This window comes from Eschrichtius robustus, chromosome 1 (genome assembly GCF_028021215.1).
Source record: "Eschrichtius robustus isolate mEscRob2 chromosome 1, mEscRob2.pri, whole genome shotgun sequence".
Classification (NCBI taxonomy): domain Eukaryota; kingdom Metazoa; phylum Chordata; class Mammalia; order Artiodactyla; family Eschrichtiidae; genus Eschrichtius; species Eschrichtius robustus.
This window is the reverse complement of record NC_090824.1, coordinates 93695901-93716978: the sequence shown is the minus strand read 5'-3', so window position 1 is coordinate 93716978 and position 21078 is coordinate 93695901. Positions and strand designations below refer to the sequence as shown.

At 36.3% G+C, this 21078-nt stretch overlaps 1 pseudogene; it reads left to right on the top strand.

The window, feature by feature from the left end:
• Positions 1-13958: 13958 nt before the first annotated feature.
• Positions 13959-15471, top strand: LOC137762328 (elongation factor 1-alpha 1 pseudogene; annotated as a pseudogene).
• The last annotated feature ends 5607 nt before the right edge of the window (positions 15472-21078 follow it).

The window sequence follows — 21078 nt, the reverse complement described above, 5'->3', positions numbered from 1 at the left end:
ATGCCAAAGAGAATATTGAGATTGAGAAATGGTATTCTGTGTTTAAGATGCTTTATTGGCACAAGATATAGAAAGTAAACAATTTTAAAACCAGCAAATAAGCTTTCTCAATTAATCTATGCTTTTAAGAGTGAATGCAGAGGCATAACTGAGAGAATGAAATTAATGATCAAAGTATCCTTCGACCAAAAACAACTTTGTTTTATAGAGGAAGAAATAACAAGTAATAGCTGCTGCTAGTTTGAATACTGAGCTTGGTTCTTTAAGTCACCCTGTAGAAAATCCATTGGGAAGTAGACCCTTATGTGAAGGAATTGAGTTAAGGTCTTTTAGTTAAATTTAAAGATTTTCTTACCCATGGGAAAGAGCATAATTAGCTGTTTTCTAATGCATTTGACCTGAAGATGCTTGAATCAGCAGATAATTTAATGTATTAAAAGAAGTAGCAAATTCTAGTTATGAGACTTAGTTGTTGGAGTAGGGGAAAAACAGAAGTTATTTGTCATTTATTCAAGAGAGTTCATACAAATGTAGAAGAGGGGAGAGGAACAGGCAATTACCAACCGTCTCAGGTGCAAAGCTGTGCATCTTCACATGGTGGCTCTTAGGAGGAGAACTGGGCAGCTCAGGACTTGAGTCTATTTTGTTACTCCCACACAAGATCTCCATCTGAATGCCAAATAAATTACCACTGAAAATAGAGTGAAGTACTCACAGCAGTAGAACGTACCAGCTGGACTGATGCCTGCATCACAGATTAACTCTGATATATTGGGCTTTGGTATGTTTCTGTGTTGTTTCTGAGGGCACATATATCCAAATCTAAAGGCTAACAAGCTGTGCTCAGATGAAGTGCTACTGAATAAGTACTTGAGTCATATGGTGCTTACACAAATCTAAGTAAGGCGTGGTTTCCTTTCCAAGGAAAATGTCTCATGAACTCCAAGTCCAAAATTATTTTATTATTATGTTACTTCAATATTAATACATGTGAAATCTATGAACTTAAATATATATTCTTATGCTTATCAGTTCTTATATAATTTAAAAACCAAAGTAGTTCATAAAATAAATATGAACAATGAACCAATAAAATTCAAATTAACAAAATTTAATGTGATGGATGATACTGTTTTGCTGAAAATGAATCTGCACTCCAAACCCAGATATGCTATTACTACTATGACACAGATTCTATTGAGTTTGCCATGCCTAAACTACTCTGTGCCTTGTGGTCGTTCAATTCTCTGTCACTATTCTTTATTTGAATTAAAGCAACACTGACCTTCCCATTATACGCCATGAAGAGATTTGGCTTTCATTTGCATTACTACATCATTTAAGTATTAAGTCAACCTTTTTTTCTCTCTTATTGGTTCTGGATAATTAATGTAGTAATATAGATCTGAACAAAACTAAAACAAACATAAACATAGGTGCTGAATATACTGTGTAGTATGTTTTATTATTTTGCGCTCTCAGCAGATATAGGAAATAGCTTCACTCCTCATTCATTTATGCATTCATTCATTCAACAAATACTGTTTGCTATGTATTTACTGCAAATGATGATGATGATGATGAATGATGAGAATGATGAAAACGATGATGATAATGAGGATGATGATGATGATTAAAACCACTCAATTCCTAGTCAAAGAAAATTAAAAATCTAAAACTAAATATTCAGCAATGAATATATCCAAAGAATTACAATTTTAGACTATGTTAAAGTCATTAGAGCAGTGCGTGTATAGGGTTAAGAAAGTTTGAAAGTAGCAGAGCACATGGATTGGAACAGGAAATAGGGCTCAGAATTAAAAATAATTAAAACAACGATGATGATGATGATGACAATGTTTTGCACAAACTATTGAGTGTCTGTCAGGTTCCAGTCACTGGTTCGTCGTTATCTTATTTAACCTTCACATCAACCTACTGACATAGTTATTATTTTCATTATTTTATAGATAAGGCAATAGATACCCAAACACAGCTAGTGGTGATAGGGCTAGGATTTTAACACAGGCAGAAGAGTTCCAAAATGTGAGTGCTAACTGTATTTCTACGTAAAATAGTTGGTATTTGAATTAGACATTTTTAATAATTAACAAATATAAATTGAGCACATATATTGGGTGGCCTTGGATGCCAATTTAAATAGTCCTCATAATAATATATGATACAATGTTTAATAAATTATATCACATACATATTTATATATTATAAAACATCATTAATCATAATCTGTAGTGTTATAAATTTAATAATAGTGTAATGGTTACTTGTATGTGTCAGCTTGACTAGGCCACAAGGTGACCAGATATTTGGTCAAGCATTATTCCAAATGTTTCTGTGAGTTGAAGAACAAACTAGAATCTTGAAAGGCATCTAGTTTGACGATAAAGATATTTGCTGAGTTCCAGTGCTGGGTGAGACTCTGGTTAGCTGGGCCAAATTTTCTAAAAAAAGGGAGTGTAAAATCTGCTGCAATTGCTTTGTGCTTTGCTTTCCTGAAAAACCTGTGTTTAAGTCCATCTTTAAAAACATTTACCGTATTTGAAGGCTCGTTGGGCAGGAAGCTAAGAAGCTTGGCTGAGAATCTCTGAAGAGCAGACCTACATTCTTGACAGTCTTCAGGACTGAGAAGAAATATGTGAAATCTCTTAATACATATTCCATGAGAGACATAACTAAAGATGAGGGTGAACAAGAGTTAGACTGAGTCTTTCTAAATCTTCAACCTTGCATTGACTCAGCTCACTTTCTTGTTGAGTTCAGATGATCTGCCCCTCATCCTATCTGCTTAACATAGAAAGGTGAAACTCTCACTGGTAATATAACATCACTGGGATTCCCTAAGGCTCTCTAGTATACAATGTCCAGTGTATAATTTTTAAAAATTAGAAATAAGAAGAGACAAGAAAATATCATAGAAAAAGAAGAAAAACAACAACAATATAAACAGACTCACAAATGATCAAGATAATGGTGTTAACACACAAGAATTCTAAAATAGCTATGATTTATATATTAAAAAAAGGGACAAGATGCACAAAATAAATAAAAAGGTTGAGAGTTTCAACATAAAATTGACACCTACAAAATAATCAGATGGATATTCTGGAACTTAAAAATTAAAAATATATACATACAAAAGTAAGTAAGAACCATATTAAATGGGTTTATCAGAGATTGGAGACAGCAGAATTAGTAAAATGGAAAACATTGTGCAAGTGAAATAAAAACATGGGAACACATAGGACAAATGGGAACATCTCAAAGGCACTTATAGTTGGAGTTCCAGAAGGAGAGAAGGGAAAGAATGAAGCAGGAACAATATTTGAAGAGACAGTGACTGAATATTTTCGAAAACTGATAAAAGACATCAACCCAAAAAATTCCAGTGAAGAAAAACTCAATTCAAAGGAGGAAAAACACAAAGAAAACAACATCTAGGCATATCATAGTAACACTGCAGAATATCAGGGACAAAAAGGAAATCTAAAAAGTGACAGGAATTTTAAAAATATATATTACTTTTAAAGTAGTAAGTGTAAGACTGGCAGCTGAATTCTCAACAGAACTGTCACAAGCCAGAAAAAATAGAGTAACATCTCTAATCACTGAAAGAAAATAACTCCAACTTAAAAATTCTACATGCAATAAAAATTTCTTTCAAAAATGAAGGTAAAATAAAGCCATTTGCAGATGAAAGTCTAAGAGAATTTTTTTTGCTAGATCTATACTAAAAGAACATCTAAAGGGAGTTCTTCAGGCAAATGGAAATTCATCCCAGTTGAAACCTTGACAAGGAAAAAGAGAAAGAAAAATATTATTGGGTCATTTTTAAGGAATATTTACTCTACAAAATTATAATTATAATGTCTTTTGCAGTTAAAATACATGTAGTACTAAAATACTAAACAAAAATTACTCAGAAGGCAAGAGGGGATAAATAGAGCTTCAAGGTCCTGAGGTTAAAGCAGAATCATGTTTGGGATAAAAGTAATAATTTGTATTAGATTTTAGTAAGTCAAGAATGAATTATTACATCTTGGCATCTTGGCTGTCTGCTAAAATGACATAAAATTAGTTTGTCAACAGAAGTGAAAATGCTGTTACCAGCCATTTCCTAATTTTAATACAATTGAGAAAATATGAATGGCAATAGGCATAAATGCCCAATCAGATGCTTATTGGGCCTCAGCTTATCAACTGGTCAATTGGACCCAAAAAGAATAAAATTTAAAAAGACAAGAAAGTCTCGGTATATATCATTGGAAATTATCTCTAAAACATAAGGTTTGTAATGAGAGTTTATAATGTATTTAGCACCCTGGGGAATAAAAACACATGTCATCTTTTCAGCATAAAAGTCACTCAACTTCTATATGCATATTCAAAGATTCATAAAGAAAACAGAGTACTGCTAGTAGTCAGAATACAAAGTGCATAATGAAAATAATAAAAAATTATAAAACTTCAGAAAAGGGAAGTTTTATGCTAGAATTATCAGGGAAATCTTTAAGAGATAGGTGGAATCTAAACTAGGTCCTGAAATACGACTGGAGAACATGTTTCATTTTTTGATGAAAATATACTATGAAGAAGAGAAGGAAACGCACCTTCATATAATCTTTGGCTAGAAATGGAAAATGACATGTAACACTAGTAATAAAGATCTGAATTTGTACACTTACCTCACAACAATATTAGTTTCTACGAATGAGGACTTGGGATAAGATGAATGACATGGAACTGAAGACATCGCATTTGGAAAACAGACCTTCTTAAAGTTTCCTCTCACTATATACTTTGCCACAAGTAGAGGATGCAAGTTGGGAAATCTGAGAGCAAGAAGATAAGAGGACTGAGTACCAATCTGCATAGTGAAATGATTAAAAGAGTAAAAAAATCCATGCAGAAACCCTGAAGTATCAGAGCTGTCTCCACCAAATGGCTTTTTACTCTAATAAAGTTTTGAGGGTTAATTATCTTACCCAACCTCAGAGGTCAAACTATAATTATTTTAAGCAGTGATTATTAATGTTGACAATTAATAAGAAAGTATACAATTGTACTTAGGTATCTTTATTTTTTCTAGCCTTGTACTTAAAATACTATCACTCTTCATTATAGATTGGTTCACAGTAATATTTTGCTTTAAAGTGCAATTTTTTGTTGTATTTATAAAAATTGTAAATGAAAGTGTGAGTTCTAACACCAGTGTCAGTTAACCATGGCTCTACCTGTTTCCATACTTTGGCCCGTGAAGTTACTATACAGATATCACTATGTACATAGTGATAATTTATCTATGTTGCAGATAGTTCATGGAAAGAGAGACAAGTAATTATATTTATTTACTTGGAAAACCCCAAACTCTGAGGAAATATCAGTTGTCCTTAATAAAACACAAATGCTATGGCTGGATGTCCAGCATAATAATATAAGTAAATAGTTGATCACCCAAGGCCCCCATGACTCATAGGACTATGAGAGATAAATCTAGAGGTGAGATATATGTTGCTGAATTGGATCCTCTAGGGAACATTTAACAACTCTAGCTTAATTATGCAGTGAGACTTGCAGTGGCAGTTATGGAATAACAATCACTTCCATTTTCAACATTTGGCTGTCTTAAAACCAATTTTTTCTGATCTCAAATGTCTGAGAGTCTCTATGAAAATGTTTAACATATTTTGAACACAGTAACTTTACAAATACTTGATAATTTTAACTAAATTATGAGCTTCAGATACACTTTGCAACTCCATGGAAACAGTTTTGCTCCTGAAACAAATCCTTAGTGGCTCTGAATCCCAAATTATGTCTGGTTTTGTTTTAGATCTCATCTGAATTTTTAAAAAACACTTTCATCATTTTGAAGTAAAATAATTAATGAAATTCACACAAACAATATTCTCTCAGGCATCACTAACCAGTCACCAAGGACAGCACACAAAATGTTTCTTAGAAGTGACATGACAGCACATTATTCTAAATTTGGTTAGTCCCAATGAGTTTAAAGGAACATTATCAAAAGATATGGCTGGATGATTATGTAGCCTCAAGTAACTGAATAATTAAGCTATGGTTTAACCCAATAATATCACTGTCCTAATTTACTATAGATTGTGCAGTTTTCCTATCTATATGGAAGATCTAAGGTACATGAGACAAATCTGAAGAAGCAGTTTTCTCTAAAGCATATTGTCGCAGACCTAGAAGCCAACTTCCCCCAAAATTCAGTACTTATTTTAATAAAGTGAATCCAATATGCTGACATCCTCCATTTTAAAAATTGCATAACAAAACATCAATAAGCACATGATAAATTACAAGATAGCAAAGTATTAATGCCAAGGCCAAATTATTATAATAAATGATGAGTATTTCTAATATCAATACTCTTGTGTTTTGCTAGCCTTGTACATTATTGAATGATTGTTACACGGCTATTATGTTAACCCTCAATGTCCTGAAGATTCTTAAATAATTGGTACTTAGAACTCAATCAGGGTTGATACTAGGGTATCAGATAAACACAGTGTTACCACAGAAATGGATCTTAAGTGTCAGGGGAACCAGCAGTAAAACTAAATTCATGTTGAACCAATGAGCAGCTTCCACAGATGTTTGTTGCTCCTGCCCAAGACTAAGATTGTCCTTAAGGTCTGCTTGGGAGAGTAAAGGAGACCCAATTGCCAAGGGTACAGAGATGTGCTCAAGTGGAGTTTGGCATTTGCAAGGACCAACTCTGTCAGTTCTCCCCAAAATTTCAGCTGATCCCGTCCTCACTCCTTATCCTGATTTGTCTCATTGTGCCCAATCCTTAGGTGAGAGTAGCAAAAGGCAACAACTGCATGACAGAAACAAAATTATTAATGTCTGAATAAACATTCACAGCCTCTGCTTCCTTCTTAATGCCTAATTGGCATTTCCTTCTTTTCTGATTTTAATCACAGAGGTGAAAAAATATTGAGAAGAATATTAAGAATGGGAGAGATAGAAAGAGAGGCTTTGGAGAGGCTGAGCAAGTTGAGAGATGTAGAGGGAGGGAAGGAATGGGGTGCAGAGATGTGCTGCATTGGAGATTAAACGTTCTTTCATGTTCTACAAGAGAGGCAGCAAAAAGTGATTATTGGAGTTGTATTAAATTACTTTTGGTCACGTGACTGTGCTTCTTTTTGAATGTGACACCTCACCAAGACTAGAGTTTTCAGGCATAGCCCACAGCATTAGCAGAACAATGGGCAACAAAGGCAGGAGCAAGGCCTGAAGTTTCAGGATTGGGAGGAGCCTATGAGGGCAACTGAAGAGACATAGGTTGGCTGCAGAATAGAACAAATATAACCAAGAAAAATTCAAGATGATGATGACCAGTATTCAGAAATGAATCCGTTTTAAATTTGAGTGGGACAATAATTATACAATATTTTTTATTATAAGGTATGCATTTTTCACACAACGTATTTCTGAAATCATGATGTACCTTAAAATTAATATATAGTTTAATGTGTATCATTTCTTATTTTCCCTGAAAAGCTATTATTATTATTTTTTTTTAAACATCTTTATTGAAGTATAATTGCCTTACAATGGTGTGTTAGCTTCTGCTTTATAACAAAGTGAATCAGTTATACATATACAATATGTTCCCATTTCTCTTCCCTCTTGCATCTCCCTCCCTCCCACCCTCCCCATCCCACCCCTCTAGGTGGTCACAAAGCACCGAGCTGATCTCCCTGTGCTATGCGGCTGCTTCCCACTAGTTATCTATTTTACATTTGGTAGTGTATATATGTCCATGACACTCTCTTACCCTGTCACATCTCACCCCACCCCCTCCCCATATCCTCAAGACTATTCTCTAGTAGGTCTGTGTCTTTATTCCCGTCTTGCCACTAGGTTCTTCATAGCCTTTTTTTTTTCCTTAGATTCCGTATATATGTGTTAGCATACTGTATTTGTTTTTCTCTTTCTGACTTACTTCACTCTGTATGACAGACTCTAACTCCATCCACCTCATTACAAATACCTCCATTTCATTTCTTTTTATGGCTGAGTAATATTCCATTGTATATATGTGCCACATCTTCTTTATCCATTCATCTGTCGATGGACATTTAGGTTGCTTCCATGTCCTGGCTATTGTAAATAGAGCTGCAGTGAACATTTTGGTACATGACTCTTTTTGACCTATGGTTTTCTCAGGGTATATGCCCAGTATTGGGATTGCTGGGTCTTATGGTAGTTCTATTTGTAGTTTTTTAAGGAACCTCCATACTGTTCTCCATAGTGGCTGTATCAATTTACATTCCCACCAACAGTGCAAGAGTGTTCCCTTTCCTCCACACCCTCTCCAGCATTTATTGTTTCTAGATTTTTTGATGATGGCCATTCTGACCGGTGTCAGATGATATCTCATTGTAGTTTTGATTTGCATTTCTCTAATGATTAATGATGTTGAGCATTCTTTCATGTGTCTGTAGGCCATCTGTATATCTTCTTTGGAGAAATGTCTATTTAGGTCTTCTGCCCATTTTTGGATTGGGTTGTTGGTTTTTTTGTTATTGAGCTGCATGAGCTGCTTGTAAATCTTGGAGATTAATCCTTTGTCAGTTGCTTCATTTGCAAATATTTTCTCCCATTCTGATGGTTGTCTTTTGGTCTTGTTTATGGTTTCCTTTGCTGTGCAAAAGCTTTTAAGTTTCATTAGGTCCCATTTGTTTATTTGTGTTCTTATTTCCATTTCTCTGGGAGCTGGGTCAAAAAGAATCTTGCTGTGATGTATGTCACAGAGTGTTCTGCCTATGTTTTCCTCTAAGAGTTTGATAGTGTCTGCCCTTACACTTAGGTCTTTAATCCATTTTCAGTTTATTTTTGTGCATGGTGTCAGGGAGTGTTCTAATTTCATACTTTTACATGTAGCTGTCCAATTTTCCCAGCACCACTTATTGAAGAGGCTGTCTTTTCTCCACTGTATATGCTTGCCTCCTTTATCAAAGATAAGGTGACCATATGTGTGTGGGTTTATCTCTGGGCTTTCTATCCTGTTCCATTGATCTATATTTCTGTTTTTGTGCCAGTACCGAACTGTCTTGATTACTGAAGCTTTGTAATATAGTCTGAAGTCAGGGAGCCTGATTCCCCCAGCTCCATTTTTTGTTCTCAAGATTGCTTTGGCTATTCGGGGTCTTTTGTGTTTCCATACAAATTGTGAAATTTTTTGTTCTAGTTCTGTGAAAAATGCCAGTGGTAGTTTGATAGGGATTGCATTGAATCTGTAGATTGCTTTGGGTAGTAGAGTCATTTTCACAATGTTGATTCTTCCAATCCAGGAACATGGTATATCTCTCCATCTATTTGTATCATCTTTAATTTCTTTCATCAGTGTCTTATAATTTTCTGTATACAGGTCTTTTGTCTCCTTAGGTAGGTTTATTCCATTCCTAGATATTTTATTCTTTTTGTTGCAATGGTAAACGGGAGTGTTTTCTTAATTTCACTTTCAGATTTTTCGTCATTAGTGTATAGAAATGCAAGAGATTTCTGTGCATTAATTTTGTATCCTGCTACTTTACCAAATTCATTGATTAGCTCTAGGAGTTTTCTGGTAGCATCTTTAGGATTCTCTATGTATAGTATCATGTCATCTGCAAATAGTGACAGCTTTACTTCTTCTTTTCCGATTTGGATTCCTTTTATTTCTTTGTCTTCTCTGATTGCTGTGGCTAACACTTCCAAAACTATGTTGAATAATAGCGGTGAGAGTGGGCAACCTTGTCTTGTTCCTGATCTTAGTGGAAACGGTTTCAGTTTTTCACCATTGAGGACAATGTTGGCTGTGGGTTTGTCATATATGGCCTTTATTATGTTGAGGAAAGTTCCCTCTATGCCTACTTTCTGCAGGGCTTTTATCATAAATGGGTGTTGAATTTTGTCGAAAGCTTTCTCTGCATCTATTGAGAGGATCATATGGTTTTTCTCCTTCAATTTGTTAATATGGTGTATCACATTGATTGATTTGCGTATGTTGAAGAATCCTTGCATTCCTGGGATAAACCCCACTTGATCATGGTGTATGATCCTTTTAATGTGCTGTTGGATTCTGTTTGCTAGTATTTTGTTGAGGATTTTTGCATCTATGTTCATCAGTGATATTGGCCTGTAGTTTTCTTTCTTTGTGACATCTTTGTCTGGTTTTGCTATCAGGGTGATGGTGGCCTCGTAGAATGAGTTTGGGAGTGTTCCTCCCTCTGCAATATTTTGGAAGAGTTTGAGAAGGATAGGTGTTAGCTCTTCTCTAAATGTTTGATAGAATTCGCCTGTGAAGCCATCTGGTCCTGGGCTTTTGTTTGTTGGAAGGTTTTTAATCACAGTTTCAATTTCAGTGCTTGTGATTGGTCTGTTCATATTTTCTATTTCTTCCTGGTTCAGTCTCGGCAGGTTGTGCATTTCTAAGAATCTGTCCATTTCTTCCAGGTTGTCCATTTTATTGGCATAGAGTTGCTTGTAGTAATCTCTCATGATCGTTTGTATTTCTGCAGTGTCAGTGGTTACTTCTCCTTTTTCATTTCTAATTCTATTGATTTGAGTCTTCTCCCTTTTTCTCTTGATGAGTCTGGCTAATGGTTTATCAATTTTGTTTATCTTCTCAAAGAACCAGCTTTTAGTTTCATTGATTTTTGCTATTGTTTCCTTCATTTCTTTTTCATTTATTTCTGACCTAATCTTTATGATTTCTTTCCTTCTGCTGGCTTTGGGGGTTTTTTGTTCTTCTTTCTCTAATTGCTTTAGGTGCAAGGTTAGGTTGTTTATTCGAGATGTTTCCTGTTTCTTGAGGTAGGCTTGTATTGCTATAAACTTCCCTCTTAGAACTGCTTTTGCTGCGTCCCATAGGTTTTGGGTCGTCGTATCTCCATTGTCATTTGTTTCCTGAAAAGCTATTATTAAACCAATGGTGAATCATAACCTATTATAAGCTCCATGAATGTAAGAGAAACATACCTATATTTTATCATTATTATGATTTTTAGTAACTATTTATCCAGCACAACCTATTGTGCACTATTGTGCACAAAGCTGTGACATTATAAGTGCTCAATAAATATTTATTGAATGATCAGTAGTATCTTAGAACTGAAGTAAGTGATCATATTTTAAAAAACAGCTATTTTTTTCCTAGAAATGTTTACTTTTAATATGTGCCAGTTGGGGTAGATCTGTTACAAATATTACTGCATTTAATCCTCCCTATACCCCTACATTATAGATAGTATTACGTTAATTTCACAGGTGAGGAAACTGAGTCTCGAAAAACTTGATGAAAATTCTGAACTAGGAAAGAGATGGAGCTGCTTTCAAACCCATATTTAGGTGACTCAAAAGCACAAGGTCTAAGCAGAAGGCCTTCGCACTACACTATGTTGTTTCAAAAGACGAATTTAGTAGACAGTGAAAATTTGAAGGAGGAAAGGAAAAGAAGCAGAGTCCAAGAACAGGGTCTAAGTGGAGGGGTTATGGTTGAGTCAAAGAGCAACAAGAAAACAAAGAGATCACGCAGGGACTGCACCTAACCTGAGTTAAATATCAGACAAAGTGGTCCCCTGACTATTAAAATCAGCATTTTCATCACCATTCTTTTATCCATATAACACTCTATTCTTGATTCTTCAGGAAGAATGTATAATACTGCTACCTCAAGTTTCAGAATTTGTGTAACCCACCAACTTGGACTTACTACATAATATAATTTAAGGCATTAATTTTCCAAATAATGAGTTATTCATTCAATGACCAAAAGAAGTTCCCAAAAGTGCTTAATATACTCCAAAAGAGTAACTTGTTATACTGGAGGAAAGTAGAAGAACATTTTTCTAAATCCGTGTGACTCACAGACATACATATTTTGCATGTGTATTACATGAGCTGAAAGATCATGCTGCAGTTCACAGATGCTGTCTACATAAACAAAGGGAATCGATACCAGTCTATTCCTGCTAATGTACAATAAGCAAAGAATAACAGAGAAGACAGTGGCCCATATTCAACAGCCCCCAAACCAATTATAAAAGACTGAACAGGATGGAGTGGGGCTTGGTATTGGGAGGTTTGCTCTTCATGGACAGAAGGTTTCCTCATCATTATTTGTGGTACCATCTAAAACTTGTGTGATTGGGAAGCAGATATCACTTCCTGTCTGCATGCTGTTCTGTACTGCAATTCCATTCATTTCTTGGGGCCTCTCCTGATAAGCTATGAGCCTTCTTTCCCCTGGCTACAGTGCATCCTAGGGTTGATGACAAATTGTAGCTGTCTCCTAGCCTTTTATATCTTCTCAATGACCAAGGCAAATCCATGCTCGTGTAAATGTGCCTTTTCCTCGGTGGAAAATGAAATCAGTTACACACAGTTAATCATACCATAGTCTCACCTATATAGTCAGAAACTGATATTAAGTCTCTCCTTAGCCTGCTCCAAACTCAATAACCCCAATGAGTTCAATGTTTCCTAGTCAACACATTAATCGGTTTTGGTTTTTTATTAATTCTCGTTTCCTCTGGACCCTATCCAAACTCTCTATTTCTTAGATCAATAATAGGATTAAAATGAATCTCACTACAGTAGCAATTAAGACTAGAACCGCATGAACTATACTGGGAGAATCACTTCATATTTCCAATGCCTGCATTTGAGAGCTTGATTTGAAGTGGTGAGCATGTATTACTGACTTGTTACCTTGTAATCTAGGCTGTTTTCAACTATGTTTATAGAATCTGACTGAAAGAATCACACCAGCTAATATTCAAGTTCTACTTACTTTTCCCAAAACAGTGTTCTGGTATTTTCTTATTTCTTCCTGAGTAACTTATACGGAACATGTAATTTGAAATATCTAACTCAATAATTTATGCAGTTTCTGAGGAAATCTGTATTTTAATTTCTGTAGGATCATAGTCTAAGTTGTAAAATCCACATTAAAGTATATATACACTTTATATATATTCCTTATTTTATAGGTACACATATATGTATAAAATATTATAATCCATTAAAAAAACTTGAAAAAATAGCCAATGATCATAGTATCATGGAATCTTAGAGGTGAAAGTGCATTATGTCAGATTCTATTCCTTCAGAGGCACCAGCTTAGTTACCTTGATTTTCCAAAAAAGTGTGAAGAAATGAATAAAATGGAGTCTGTAATGCCAACAGAACAGTAAAATGGAGCCAGGAGGCCACTGGGAAAGCAGGGCCTATGCACATCTCCACCCAGATGGAACATGAATTTGAACTGGGCCACAACATCTTTAAAGAATGCTTGCACATCGAACTCTCTCAGAGTAACAGCCTTAGCAACCAACCATGTACAGACAAGAATGTCTCCAGTCTGCCAACATCAATCATAATTCTTGCAAAAAAATTTATGTAAGCTTCTTCCTTTTTCCTGTTAAAACTCTTTGGTTTTTAACTCTTCTTGAAGCACATTTGGGTTTCTACCCAAATCTGTGTCTCCTGAATTGCTATTCCTAACACCCCCAAATAAGTGAGGTTTTTTTCCTTGTCTTACAGCAATGGTCCTATTTCTAGGTCAACAAAAGGAAGATGGTAATCTTTGAATTTACAATCCAGCCCACCTCCAGGAATGTGAATTCTAGTGACATAGATACTATAATAAGGAAATAATAAAAAAATGCATTTAAAGATTATTCAAAAGATACATCAAATATATTCATCACAGAATTGATGAGAGAGGAAATAATTATAAATTCCCTAACTAAAATTCCAAACACTAAATGTATGATTAAATGCTTATACTGGAGTTGGCCGTTTTTTTTTAAACTTAATTGAGGGAAATCCTCCATATTTAATTTTAGTGCAGCTTTTTTGCAACATGTTTGCTTCCAGAACACAGGTGCCATGGAAACCACCACTAAATCTAAGCCAAGATGGGGAAAGAAAAGACTCATATTAACATCAACATCATTGGACACATAGATGCAGGCAAGTCCACCACTGCTGTCCATGTGATCTACAAATGTGGTAGGATTGACAAAAGAACCAATGAAAAGTTTGAGAAGGAGGCTGCTGAGATGGGAGAGACCTCCTTCAAGTATGCCTGGGTCTTGGGTAAACTGAATGCTTAATGAAATTGCTATCACCATTGATAATTCCATGTGAAAATATGAGACCAGTATTACATGACAATCATTGATGCCCTAGGATTCAGGGACTTTAACAAAAACATGATTATAGGCACATCTCATACTCACTCTCCTGTACTGATTGTTGCAGCTAGTGTTGGTGAATTGGAAGCAGGTATCTCCAAGAATGGGCAGACCCATGAACATGCCCTTCTGGCTTACATACTGGTTGTGAAACAACTAATTGTTGGTGTTAATAAAATGGATTCCACTGAGCTACTCCTCAGCCAGAGAGATAATGAGGAGATCGTTAAGGAAGTCAACACCTACATTAAGAAAATTGGCTATAATCCAGACACGGCAGCTTTTGTGCTGGTTTCTGGTTGGAATGGAGAAAACATGCTGGAGCCAAGTACAAATATGCCTTTGTTCAAGGGAACAAAAGTCACCCATAAAGATGGCAGTGCCAGTGGAACCACAGTGCTCAAATCTCCAGATTGTGGCATGCCCACCAATTCTTCTAATTGACGGGCCTTTAGGTTTGTTCTTCCAGGACATCTACAAAATTGGTGGTACTGGTACTGTCCCTGTGGGTTGAGTGGAAACTGGTGTTCTTTTTTTCTTTTTAAAGATATGTTTAAGTTCTAAACCCCAGTACTTGTGAATTGTTACCATATTGGAAAGAGTCTCTTTTTTAAATTAATTAATTAATTAATTAATTTGGTTGTGCCAGATCTTAGTTGCAGCAGGCGGAAGCTGGTATTCTTAAACCTGGCATGGTGGCCACCTTTGCTCCAGTCAACATTACAACTGAAGTAAAGTCTGTTGAAATGCACCATGAGGCTTTGAGTGAAGCTCTTCTGGGGGACAGTGTAGGCTTCAATGTCAAGAATTTGCCTGTCAAAAATATTCATCCTGGCATTGTGGCTGGTGATAGAAAAAATGACCCACTATTGGAAGCAGCTGGCTTCAGTGCTCAGGTGATTCCCCTAAACCACCCAGGCCAAATCAGTGCTGGCTATGAACCTGTGCTGAATTGTCAGGCAGCTCACATTACTTGCAAGTTTGCTGAGCTGAAGGAGAAGATTGATCACTACTCTGGCAAGAAGCTAAAAGATGGCCTCGAATTCTTGAAATCTGGTTGCTGACATGGTTGACGTGCTTCTTGGAAGCCCATGTGTTGAACTCTGGCTATCCTCCGCTGGGTCATTTGGCTGTTTGTGACGTGAGATAGACCACTGCTGTGCGTGTCATCAAACCAGTGGACAAGAAAGCTGCTGGAGCGGGTAAGTTCACTAAGTCTGCTCATAAAACTTAGTAGGCTAAAATAATATTATCCCTAATACCTGCCATCCTAGTCTTAGTCAGACTGGTGGTAGAAGGTCTCAGAACTGTTTCTCTCAACTGACCATTTAATAGCAAAATTTGGTTAATGATAACAATGCAATTCAACACCTTCAGAGGGAAAAGAGGATGTTTTGTGGATCATTTGGCTTTTTTTCTGTGGCAATTTTAAGTTGTTAGTTTTTAAAATCAGTACTTTTTAATGGAAACAACTTGACCAAAAATCTTGAATTTTGAGACCCTTTAAAACAAAGTTTAATGAGAAAAATTCAGGGTAAAAAACAAAATACAAAACTATACCTATAAGATCATCTCCCAAAATCAAAAGAGAATGAAGATATGTAGATACATGGATAAATATATATATATTTAGAAATGTAGAAAAATGACTGAAGGTAATCAGTTGGTAGCAGTATCTCTTGATAGTTACAGGTTTTTTTTTCTAAAATTCTCTGTTTTCCAACTTTTTAAACAATGATGTGCATTACATCTCTAACTTGAAATTAAGCTACTTTTTAGAATTTTGTGAATCTGTAAAATTAATCATTAGTCTTATTTTTGGATTCCTTAGCCTGATTGCTTTCAAAATAAAGTATTTGATTTCATAGATAACCTGAGTCACTAGTTAAAAACAATAAACAAAACAAAACACCCTCTACTCTTAAAATTGCAATTTCTTCATGGATGACATCAGACAAATATCTGGCATGCAAAAAGACAAAAAGATACATAGGAAATCTTGGAAATGTGAGGAAAGTGAGCTGATTCAGGGTTTGGAGAGGCTAATCTTAGAAAGTCCAAGGAAGCTTCTACATAATCCTGATTTGGTCAAGGTAAAGGGTACATAAAAATCACAAGGATTACAGTGAAGAAATCTGAAAAACACTGCCTCAGTCAGGTGATCAAGATAAACATCAACAGGGATAAGTCATGTCGATAGCATCTACTCTTTATATAATGTGATGAAAGTGGCACTTCTCTCTTTGTCTTCTTCCCAGAACCAATAGCCTCAGGCTAATCATGAGGAAAACATCATACAAATCCCAGTTGAGGGACATTCTTCAAAATACCTGACTAGTACTCCTCAAAACTGTTAAAATCATTGAAAACAAGTAAAGTCTGAGAAACTGTCGTAACAAGACAAGAGGAGCCTAAGGACACATGATGGCTAAATGCAACATGGTATCCTGGATGGGATCCTGGAACAGAGAAAGGATATTAAGTTAAAAAAAAAAAAGGAAATTTGACTATAGTATAGATTTTAGTTAAAAATGTAATTACTGTATCAATATTGGTTCATTAACTATAATATTTACCATAATAAAGCAAGATGCTAATAATAGGGAAAACTAGGTGTGGAATATACCAGAAGTCTCTATACCATCTTTCATAACTTTTATGTAAATCTAAATCTACCCTAAAATGAAAAGTTGACTTAAAAATTATACACACACCTTGCAAAAACAGTGTTTTTCACCACTGCTGACACCACTGACATCCCTCCTTGAGTACAAGCTCTTGAAACAAGGATACTGTTTTATTGATCCTTGTATTTTCTATAACTACTTAAACCATGCCTTTTACACAATCATTACAAGATAAATGTCCTTGGAACTGAAAGAGAAGAGAATCCAAAGCCTGGGGCCCAGCTGACTCCACGAAAGTTTCTGTTAAGATGCACTTTTCCCATTCCCAGCAATTATTGCAGAATTTATTCTTACTTTGAGAGACGGACCTATAATGGTGGACTGAAGTTGAAAAAAAAAAAAAAAATAATGAACACAGGTAGCAGCCATCACACTCAAGTCCACACATATGAATCTCATAGAACCTGTAGGCATGTTAATTTAGAAAATTACCTAAAACTTCATTGCTTAAAGCTTGAAAGTCAAAACAGGGAGAACACATTAAAGAAGATAACACATAAGACCTGCATTTTGAAGGTTGTTCTGAGGATTAGATAAGAAAAATATATGTGAATGCCTTTTAAAAATCACCACACAATCAAATAGCAGAGCTTAAATTTCCTCAGGTGGGGAGCATCTGAAAGTCAGTGTTCCTTGGAGATCACAGTGAATACTGATGTGTTGAATTTCATCAGAGGAACGGTTTTAATAGTAGAAAACTACGATGTAATGTAGAATAAGATCACAACTGTAAGTACATGCAGCACACACAAAACTATTAAACTCAGCTCAATGTTTCTTGATGATTTCTTCCATTATTATTCATATGTTACTTTGCACTGTTCTATTTCCTGTATTTGCTTGTAAATTATATGTTTTCACTGAACTGTAAGTAAGCATGTATAACTTGTTAATGCTTGTATCCTCAGAATATTAGAGTTTAGCACATAATAGAAGTTATTTATTCAACAAATATTTCTGGAGCATTTACTAGAAGATGTGAAATACAGAAAAAGTCCAAGATTTCTGTTCTCATGGTATTGACATTCTAATTCTAATGGGTTAAAATGCTGGAAGGCAATAGGCGTAATGGAAGAAAAGTAGAACAGGTTAAGAGGGAATGGGAGTTGGAAGGGTAAACAAGTTGCAGTATTAAGCAGGGTGGTTGCATGGAGAAGGTGGGATTTGAGCAAAAGCTTGAAAGAAATAATGATTTCAGGCAAGCAGATATCTAGGGGCAAAGCATTTCAGGCAGAAAAATAGGGCACTGGCTCTAAGGTGTGAGTTAACCTGGCATGTTCAAAGAGCAGCCGGGAGGCCAAAGTGCCTGGAGCAGGTTGAAGGAAAGGAAGAGGGGCAGGCAAAGTCAGGATGGCCAGGCCATGTAAGGCCTTGTAGAACATTATAAAGACTTGTGCTTTCTTCTGCAGTGAGATGGGGAATGATTGCCGAGTTTTGAGCAAGTGTCATCATTGGACCTACATTTTCAAAGGCTCACTCTGGCTGCTGTGTGGAGAATAGGTTATGTAGTAGCAAAGGCAGAAGCAAAAAGATCTGTTAGGAGGTGATTGCCATAATCTTTGGTGGTTCAGACCAAAGTAGTGTGTCCATGATGAAAATTAGTTGAATGCTGAATATCTTAAAGTAGAATCAACAGTTTATCATAGAGCCAACAAATAATTTAAATAATTGAAGATTGGCCAACATTCCTTAGTAAACATCATCAAGTGTCAAAGGCTTTATAAACATTTATGGGCAAAGAAACTTAAAATAAAACAAAGACCATATCTGCTACATTAATGTTATGTCTATTACATTTCTATTTTGTCAAGAATGACTAATTGTTGGACTTCAGCCTTAGAACATTGGCACCCAGCTTGCAGGCTCCCAGGGTTTTTTAGGGACAGAGTTTGAGAACCACTAAGCTGTCCAAATTCGAGGAGTGATGTTGCTGATATTGAAACTGCTTGTTCCCAGGCATTATGAGGGGCATCTCACCTGTTAAAAGGAACATCATTGTCTGATTTCAGCCTGACATTGGGGAGTGCATCTGGAGCCAGGCAGGTAGAAAGGCTCACAGTACTGAGTCCTAGTTCTGGCTCTGCTTACCAAGCGATACCACTTCCTGGTGCTCATTGTTTTGATAAAGATATTAGCAAAGCAACAGTAAAAATTAAAGTGCTCCATAATCCTCAGCACCCACCATTAACTTCTGAAATATTATTGCACGTTAGCTTTTACTGTTACTTTACAAAAGCACTTACTGAAAGGCAGGGAAGCCAAAAAGAGAAAAAAAAAAAATCTGCTGCTGGCAGTAAAGGGGAGGATGATTGTCTCTTTGCAGATTGCACCTTCCCCTTTCCCAAAGCAGCAAGGGGCACAGAGATCTGAGTCTCCTTTTGGCTGAACTAGGCAAGAAACTGGTAGATACCTTCTAGAGTGTGTGTGGGGGGTGCAGAACGTGTCCCTCCAAAGATCAATACGTGGGTGGGATGTGTCTCCTGTTTTCCTTCCTCACTCTTCCTTTCTTAGGTCTTTCTTCTCTCTGCTTTCACTGGCCTCCCAGGGATCCAAGACTGCTCATAGGAAATTAACTGAAATTAGTTATGTACGTTTCATTTGCCCTCTGTCCAGGGGATACACATTAAGTTGTAGAATATCAGACTTTGCCCACCTCCTATCCATCAGGTGGGGACATTGTTCTATTTACGCAGGTGGTATAGGGAGCATGGCGTAATTCCTCAGGGTAGAGAGGAAGGATATTGGTATTTGAGGCATGTTCAGCTCCCTAAATCAGCTACCCAGCAGCAGCCCCTCTAATTCCATGCTAAATTCCAGGTCATGCTGAGAATGTGAGGCCCCAATCTTTCTCTTTACAAAATTCTATCACTCTGTATACACTTTGCCTCGCAGGGCTTTTCTGAAGACAAATGAAATAATGTCATCTGTTCAATACAAGCCTGTCCCCTCACAACTCAATGAAAGATGCTATGTATTATGGGCAAGCTTTCTCTTCAGCTGGCCCGGGCATTTGCATTTCTCCCAGTGGCTCCACTCTCATGGCCAAGAAACACATGAAGAAGGGTCTTCACTGGCCCAGAGCCCCTGATAGGATTCCATTCATGCCCACCACTCACTGACAGAGAAAGCCCCCCACAAGAAGGCTGGGCTCTCATAAAGAGCTCTGCCAGATTCAGGAAGACGTGGCTTTTTGTTCAGCACCATAGGACCCTGTGTGACACTCCACGGCCTGGGCTAGGGGCTGTCACAGCAGCCTTTCACAATTCAAAGAGAAAGGGAAAATAGCTTGCCTTTGAGCATCAGAGATGTGGGAGAGGCAGGAATCAAATCATGAATAAATAAATAAAAACACCAGCAGCTGTGATATTTAAAACAGACAATCACTATAACAGCAAATGACAACCCCGCAGCCTGCAGAATCTGCTAATAAACTGTCTGCTGTGACTGTTATTAAAGATAAACTTATGAGCCATGATTATTCAACCATTAAACCTAAGTGGAAATCAAAGGAAAATCTGTCTCAGATGATATGTTTGGTGCCGTGTGGCCTAGGAAAATTACTCAACAAATTTGAATTCTGATGTCTCTGTCCTCTAAGGATTGGTCCCTTGAAATTTGGGTACTATTTATGCAGAAGCTTTCCTTCTTTTTTCTTTTAATTATAATTTTAGTTTGCTAAAATGTGGCTTTTTTATTTTTAATACATTGCTATAATAAGCACATCTCGCCTCATTATCTATGGAATAACAGAAATGCCATTCAATTCAGCAAGGGCACAGCTAGTAAAGCAAGAATCTAAGACCTTCCTCAGATCCACCTGCTGACCAGAGCACCTTCAGTTCTCAGGCTGATGTTGAAAAAGCTACCAAGAAGTCTGGATGGTGGGTAGCTTTGTCGATGTATTAGCTAATTTCACCTAACAAGGATCCAGTTCCAATGCAGAGGTCACCCAATTCACATTTCACTTGGATCTCAATCACTGCCATTGCTATTACAGTCTGTGACATGGTTAATAGGAAGAGTGGCCTATTATGGCAGAAACAACATTATAGAATCAGATTATTATATGAGCATGCCATTTTGAAGACATAACGGGATGTTCCAGATTGAAAATAATCTTCAGTTAATGTCCTATATTATTATTATACACAGGA